General features: G+C 47.0%; 1 long non-coding RNA gene across 1 annotated transcript; it reads right to left on the bottom strand.

Annotated features, from left to right (window-relative positions):
• Window positions 1-4,460: 4,460 nt before the first annotated feature.
• Window positions 4,461-7,409, bottom strand: LOC109291975. The gene is made up of 3 exons (XR_002096006.1): window positions 7,373-7,409; window positions 6,971-7,142; window positions 4,461-4,567 (listed from the first exon to the last, which is right to left on the bottom strand). It is a non-coding gene; the product is annotated as an uncharacterized LOC109291975 (long non-coding RNA).
• Between the last annotated feature and the right edge of the window lie 246 nt (window positions 7,410-7,655).

The raw sequence follows: 7,655 nt of genomic DNA, 5'->3' as shown, positions 1-7,655 counted from the left end.
GCCATGGCAGGGGGTCAGACTAGATGATCTTCTCAGGTCTCTTGCAACCCTAGAAACTATATCTCAATATTGTAGTGGATGGCCTATAACAGTCATATTCAAATACTTTTAATGTATCCATCTTACACTTCTAAATGGTTCAATCATCACGCCCCCAAGTATATTCTGCATTGAATTGCCATGATATCTACTAGGAAAGCAAGCACACTTCTACATCCAAAACCAGCAAATAACCTGGCAAGGTTGAGGGCTGAGTTTACAAATCACTTTTCCCATAAACCAGAAAATGACAACTTGTCACACCTCTGAGTAAATACCAGCACAGCTGAGATCAGGACAGATGCCTTGCCACTTCTCACCTTGCCACATTCGCTGTAGCATTACAGAGATAAAAATTAAAGAGAAAATTGTAGTTCTTTATTTGCTGCCTACATAAACGGAACCTCGACATACATCACCCCAGTATATATGTCTTCAGACAATGGGCCAGAAATTCAGCTCAGCAGTGTCTTTCAACGAAGTCAAGGGAGTTACACTGCATCAGCAATGTAGGAGATGGCCCAATACACCATGATCTCATATAGACCTTGGGAAACATAAACCAGTACAGCTGCTGCTCCACCCTTAAAATGATATAACAACTTATTCTACTTAAGGAATTCTTAGCACTTACAAAAAGTCATAGGATGATGGGATTATAGGAAAGTAGGGATGGAAGGGGCCTCATAAGGTCAGCTAGTCCAACCCCCTGTTCAAGGCAGGATCATCCCTGCCTAAACCATCCCAGCCAAGTGCGTCTAACCTCCTTTTGAAAGTTTCCAAGGATATAGATTCCACAGCCTCTCTAGGTTGTCTAACGCCTGACCACCCTCATAGTCAGAGCAAATCACATTGCTAGGGGCAGGAGCGATGAGTAGGGGGTACATGCAGTTGCAGGTGCACCCCCTGAGCATGGTGGTGCACCCCCTACAAAGAGGCACCTCCAACACCATCAGTGGCACCTGTGGGCAGTCACCGCTGGCAGCATCTGTGGGCGGTCTGCAATTGCCGCTGGCCACTGCCAAAGCTGCCAGTGGCATCTGCGGGTGGTCACCGACCCCTTCTCAGCACTCACTACACCCTCTTCCACCCCCCTGCCGCCAACAGCATCTGTGAGAACTCTGGCTTATCATTGCCATGCTCCCACTGCCATGCTCCTGCCGCTGCCGGGGGCACATGTCGTTCATGGACAGGGGGACTTTTTAATTGCATATGCCAGCATTTTAACTTAAAAGAACTCTAGGCTGTTCCTGAATGTTACGAATTATAGAATACAAATTCACTGGTTAGCAAACTTACTATTAACTTTTTATTGTGAAAGCAAACTGTAAATATGTAACTTCCTTACAGGTTAAAGATTGCCCCTTGCCTAACAAAAATCAACTATGGTCAGGAGTCCATATTTCAAAAGCTGCTTTTAAGAGTATTTATCTTTAAACCTTAAAGTTAAGCATTAGGAAAAAATACAATAGCCTGAACTAAATGTTGTACAAAGAGGTATTCTGTACGCTAATAAGATGTTCATTATCAATGTTTAAACTGTAAAGTTGTGTTTAATTTTAAAGGCATGAAGTTTCCTTTTTCGCCCTAGAATGGCCATACAAATCAGGAAGCAAAATAGTCACACATCTGTAACAGAGAGATTCCACCAGAGCACAATTACAGTAATTTAAAAAAAATGAAATTGTCTGAATTAAGTCCATAGTAAGCTGCTCTCACTGGGCTAGAAAGCAGTAGCCTATTTTTAAGAGAAAATGATCTAACTGTGCACCTTTGGGTACCAATTAGGGACAAATCTTCAATATGAAAGCAGAAAAGAGAAGAGGGCGGAAGGTTAGGCATCTGTTGAAACAGAATCCTCTTTTATACTGTGTTAATGTTGTAGTGGGAATCACACAACATTTGACATCACTCATCTTGAGCACAACCTTTTCCGTGTGTGGAAAATGCACTTGAAACCAAGGCACCATCAACATAACTATGCCCTGCATTCAAACACAGCTCAGGACTACAAGGATGTTAAGAGATTCTGCTCCCACGAAGCAGAAATTGGAGGCCTGGGTCCACACACAGTTTTTGGGCCAACATAATATTTTAGATACAAGTCGCATTTTCTATCAAAATAGTGGAATCAGTACAAATTCTTGTGTGGACTCAGTTATACCGATATATATAGAGATGTTTAAACTGGCATAATTTATTCCCCTTCACATACTGGGATAAGCTCAGTGGTTTAAGCACATTTTCTGGAGCGGGGAACAGGAAATCATACCACTTTAATGATATTGATACAGTGAAACCCAGATTATTTGTGTCTAGGTAATCCTCAACTTAACTGACAGAAAATTACCAAATGAAGGGCAATAGGCACAGCTGTTGTCTGCTGCATTTACTTCAAAGGCCACCATTTCTCCGCACAGCTGGAGCTCATCAGTGGCTCTCCTCCCCCCATGCTTTTGTGACCACCAGCTGGCCCACACCCCCTCATCTTCATGAGGGCTATAGCACTTAACTCCATGCACTATCTGGGTTCTACCCCATCTCAAAAATGGTACAATGTTCAAGTTATGCAAGCTGTGAATAAGCTTTAATGTAACACATTTAGTTATGTCAACAGAACAGCTGCAACACAGGCTGTGAGACCAGTGCCTTTCCTTTGTAATAAGATAGCATGGAGGACAGATGACATACAATTATAAGGGTGGAGCAGTACCAGCCAGTGGTACAGCCAGATGCCGTACCAGCCAGTGGGCTACTGCCTATTTTAAAGGGCACATTGAATTTATTTGTCACATATCTGTGCTTGGACACTACAGTCCCAATTTGTTTTCCTGATGGATGGATGTATTTCTACCATGCTTTTCATTTTAGATAAGGCAGCCAACCTTCAGGAAGCAAAATCCTGGACATAGCTCTGGATATACCAGAGACCTGCAAAGCTGAAAGCACTCTACACCATTTCTGGTTATGGTTTGTGTAGCCACCTTAGCCAGGGGCTGTGTATAAGCACAGCTAATCAATCCAAACATCCCAAATCAGCAGCAATATAGCTGCATTTATGAGCAGCAGGACACAGCCTGGAACCACACTGGGAATGGAGTCAGTCAATCTGGGGCCAATTTTTCAAATTCGGGACAGAAGTCCCATTTCAGTAACTCTTCAGGGACACATCCCCCAAAGTCAGGAAAGTTGGTTACTTTAACTTTAGATGTCAAGCCAGCAAATACTTATGCGTGCTAAGCACATGTATAAGGGTCTTAAGTATCAGGGCCACAATATACTCATTATGAATCTTTCTTATAATTCCTTAATCAAAAAAACTGCTACAGTAAAAATAATAAATTAATATAGTTTTAATGTGAAACAGCTTACTAGAACATTGTGGTAAAAATAAACAAGACATAATTTATTAGTGAAGACAGTTAAAGTTGCTTTCCATACACAGTCCTCACTCTGACCTTGTATACCTCCCCTCAGTCTGGAAAAGGGCCAACATAGTGCCCCTATTTTAAAAAGGCAAAAAGGAGGACCTGGGGAACTATAGACTAGTTAGTCTCACCTTAATACCTGGGAAGTTACTGGAGGTCCATTTGCAGGCATCTGGAGGAGGAAAGAATGATTACAAGACCCCAACATGTATTTACTAAGAACAAAGCATGTCAAACAAACGTGATCTTTGACAAAATAACTACTGGGGTAGATGAAGGGAATGATGTGGGTCACCTAGGTGGATGATGTGGACTTCAGCTAGGCTTTTGACAAGATACCATATGGCCTTATAAACAAATTGGAGAAATGTGGGCTAGACAAAACTACTGTTAAGTGGACAGACAACTGGCTCAGTAGCTGCAAGCAAAGAGTAATTATAAATGGATCCATGTCAGAGTGGCAGGAGGTTTTGACTGGAGTACCCCTGGGGTCTGTCCTGGACCCAGTACTATTCAACAGGTTTATTAATGATTCGGATGTTGGTATAGAAAGCTTCTTGAGCAAGTTTGTAATGTACATGAAACTAGAAAGGTTTGCAGACACGTTGGAGGACAGGGGTACAATTTAGAAAGATCAACAGATTGGAAAGCTGGGCTAGAGCTAACAAGATGAAGTTCAATGCTGACAAATGCAAGGTGCTACACCTCAGGAGGAATAATCAAAACCACAAAACACTTGGCTAGATGGCAGCGCTACAGTCATAAAAGATCACAGATTTAACAGGAGGCTGAACTGTGATGCATCTGCACAAAAGGTTTATATGATTCTGGGATGCATCAAAATAAGCAATAAATGCAAGGCATAGGAGGTGATAGTGCCTCTCTGCTCACCATTGGTTAGACCTGGAGCTGGCAATTATTTTGACTGGAGGGTCACTTAATGAGTTTTGGTGAACTGCTGAGGGCTGTAAGGATAGCCCCGCCCCCTTGTCATCATCTTGGGATGGGAAGGCCTGCACCTAACCCCTGACCTTTGCCACCGGAAATCCTTTGCCGTGTCCCACAAAGTACTGCTTTTGGAAAGGCAAGGAGTTCCCATCCTGGAACCAGAAAAGAACAAAATCATATGTTAAAAAACAAAAAACCAAAAACCAAACAAACCACCGAACATCTACTATATTTTAATTTTTATTAAAAAATATATTTTTGTCCTGATTTATATGCATTTGCATAGCATATATAAAGGTGGTTGCATAAAAGCTCAAAATAAAGTCTTACTCTTGTATATTGTGTGTGGGGGGTAGATGGGAGAGTGTGTGGAGTGTTGTTGGTAGGATCTGTGTGTGTGATGGGATGTGGGGGTGTGTATAAGCATGGTGGGGTGTGCCGCTGGCTCCCACAATGGTGCACAGCTCCCACTGTTGATGATGGCAGCAGTAGATGGTGGGTCCTTGGGACTCTTGGCCCACAGAGCCCCCCAGCAGTGCACAGCTCTGGCCAGTTCTAGGAGCTGCACGTGATTGCAGGGAGCAGGGCTAGGCCAGCCTGGTTCTATCATATGGTGCTCCTGGCAGGTCATGTGCAGCTGCCAGGACCCAGCCAGAGCCATGCACTGCAGAGAGGATCCCCATGTGGCAAAGTGGGTATCCCCACTAGCCGCAGCTAGCCCCTGACCTGCCTCTGGGCATGCCGCCCGCCTGTCTCGCCCACCATGTCTTGTTGGAATAATAATATTCTGTTAAATAAGGTGGGAGGCTGCCCATTATTGCACCCCCATATTTGGGGGTGTCCGCAGCTCCGTACCTCCCCTACACCACAGCTCAAGCCTTGCAGATAGCATCCAGATGCTACAGTGCCCCCGGCCTACAGCCGGAGCATGCTTAGGCCACGCCATCAGGCCTCAGTCACATACACAGTCATACTGCCTGCCTCTCACTTGGGCCTCATTCACTCCACCCTCTCTCACAGGGTCTCTTTCTCACGTCAACAACTTATGCCGCCTTCCTCCCTCTTAGAGCAGGCACCCTTTGGCCATAGGCTTAGCTAGTCCATTCCTTGGTGGCAGGCGTACTGACTGTTGGGCCTCTCCCACGACCCTCACCGGGGTAGTGGCCAGGCAATTACCCAGCCGGGTCTAAGCACACTCAGACCCCTTTCAGGGTAACACTCAGGGTCTGTATATATACCGGGCCCTCAGCCCTCTAGTTCTTCTCCCCCTCACTTGGGGCTTTACACCACCCCTGCCACTTGGGGTCTTGGGGCTTCCCACCTTGGGTGGGCTCAGGTGGCCGTAGCTGTGCCTGGCCCCCTCTACCTCTGTTGTCACCTAACCCACCCAAAGGTGGGAACTGGGGTTAAGGTGCCCCAATTTGCCTTTCACTAGGGTGGTAACTGGCCTGGCATTTCCTGGGGGCTCCCTCGCCACTGAGAGCCTCACCAGGCCACCCACTCCCAGCAGGGTACAGTTTTAGGTCATGCTCAGGACCAGGAGCCTCCAAACCATCCCCTACAGCTCCTTCCTTACCTCCAGGTGATACCAGCATCCCTGCAGCCAGGCAATATTGTTGCCTGAACTTCCAGCAGCAAAATGCCCTGTTTATATGGGCAGCCCTGAATCCAAAATGGCTACCCTCATCAGGCACCTGCCAGCTGCTGGCTTCAGGCCCTTACAGTGGTCAGCACAAACAGTGCCCTGCCACAGAGGCAAAGGCCTGCCTCCCCTCCCTGCCACCACACGCAGCTCCTGGGACTCCACTGCAAAGCAGGAGGTGGGGCCAATCCAGCCCGGCTCCATTGCACGGGGCTCCCCATCACTTCTGGTGGAGTCCTGGGAGTTGCATGTGGTGGCAGGGAGTGGGAAAGGCCACTGGCTCCATCACATGGGGCTTCCCCCCAGTGGCACGTGAGTCCTGGGAGCTGCATGTGAGCCGCAGGGAGCCCCATGCGATGGAACTGGGACAACCTGGGCTCCGTGCTCCTGCCACCCTGCTGGGAGGAGGCCCTGTGCTTTGGGTCCTGTGCTCCCACCAGCCCTGGCCCCGTGATTCACACTCCTGCCCAGCTGCAGCTTCCCCCCCACCCACTCCCATTTCCCTACCAGCTGTTCGGAGAGCAGCCTCCCCACCTGGAAGTGGTGTGCACTGGCCAGGGCTAGGACTGGGGCCCTCCTGTATAGGAGGATGGGAGCACAGCGTGCTGCCTCTGCAGGACTGAGTAAGGCTCAGTGGGCATCTGCCCTCAGTCCGGATGAAATCATCTGGTGGGCCAGATTCGGCCCATGGGCCATATTTTGCCTGCCCCTGAGTTAGCCCACATCTATTGTGTGCAGTATTGGGCTCCACATTTTTAAAAGGACATGGATGCTGGAGAGGATCCAGAGGTGAACAATGAAAATGATTAAGAGCTTGGAAGGCATGTTATATGATAAGAGGTTGAAGGAGCTAGGCATATTCAAATTACAGAAAAGGCACTTAAGAGGGGACACGATAGGAGTCTTCAAATACCTGAAAGGCTGGCTTTCTTCTCCTGCAGCAGAGAGTAGGGCACAAACCAATGGCTTGAAGTTGAAACAAAGTAGCGTAATGCAAAACTGCACAGAAGCCAAAAGCAGGGTCCTCAAATTTATACGGGGGAGTCTGGAGGGATAGGGTCACAGGCCAATCAATGCTAAGGATACTGGGAAAGACATGGTTGAGCAAACTTTAACATATATACACTTAGAATACACATAACAGACAATAACAATGACTCAGTAATAACACTCTTCAGAGACAGAAAGCAAGATAACAAATAGGGAACATTAACAATGTGATGCAATACATTGAAGAAACCTTAAGCCCTCCCTTAACTGCAGGGGGGCTCTCAAACTAGTCTTTAGTCTCACGGGATACTCAATTACTGTGTACCTGGGCTCCTCATCTGAGCCCTACTGCTGCGGCTTGCAGAGTCAGCCCTGCTGCAGCTCCTGGGTCTCAGCACACGTCTCACCAGCTGCTGCTTCTCTCTCTCTGCAGAGCCATTACCTTGTGCTCAATCCCGGCTCTACCCTCCTCTTTCTTCCTCTTTCCTCAGCAGCCTGCTGGGAATGGTAGTTCCTGCCACAATGTTACAATCCAGTACATCTAACACCCCTTTTAACTAGATGTGCCCTGCATCCATCCCAATTCACATAAATACTAAATCACTTGG

The sequence above is a fragment of the Gavialis gangeticus genome, unplaced genomic scaffold (genome assembly GCF_001723915.1).
Source record: "Gavialis gangeticus isolate Ggan-Ray unplaced genomic scaffold, GavGan_comp1, whole genome shotgun sequence".
Taxonomy (NCBI): domain Eukaryota; kingdom Metazoa; phylum Chordata; order Crocodylia; family Gavialidae; genus Gavialis; species Gavialis gangeticus.
The sequence above is the reverse complement of the archived record's forward strand: the minus strand, read 5'-3'. Positions and strand labels throughout refer to the sequence as shown.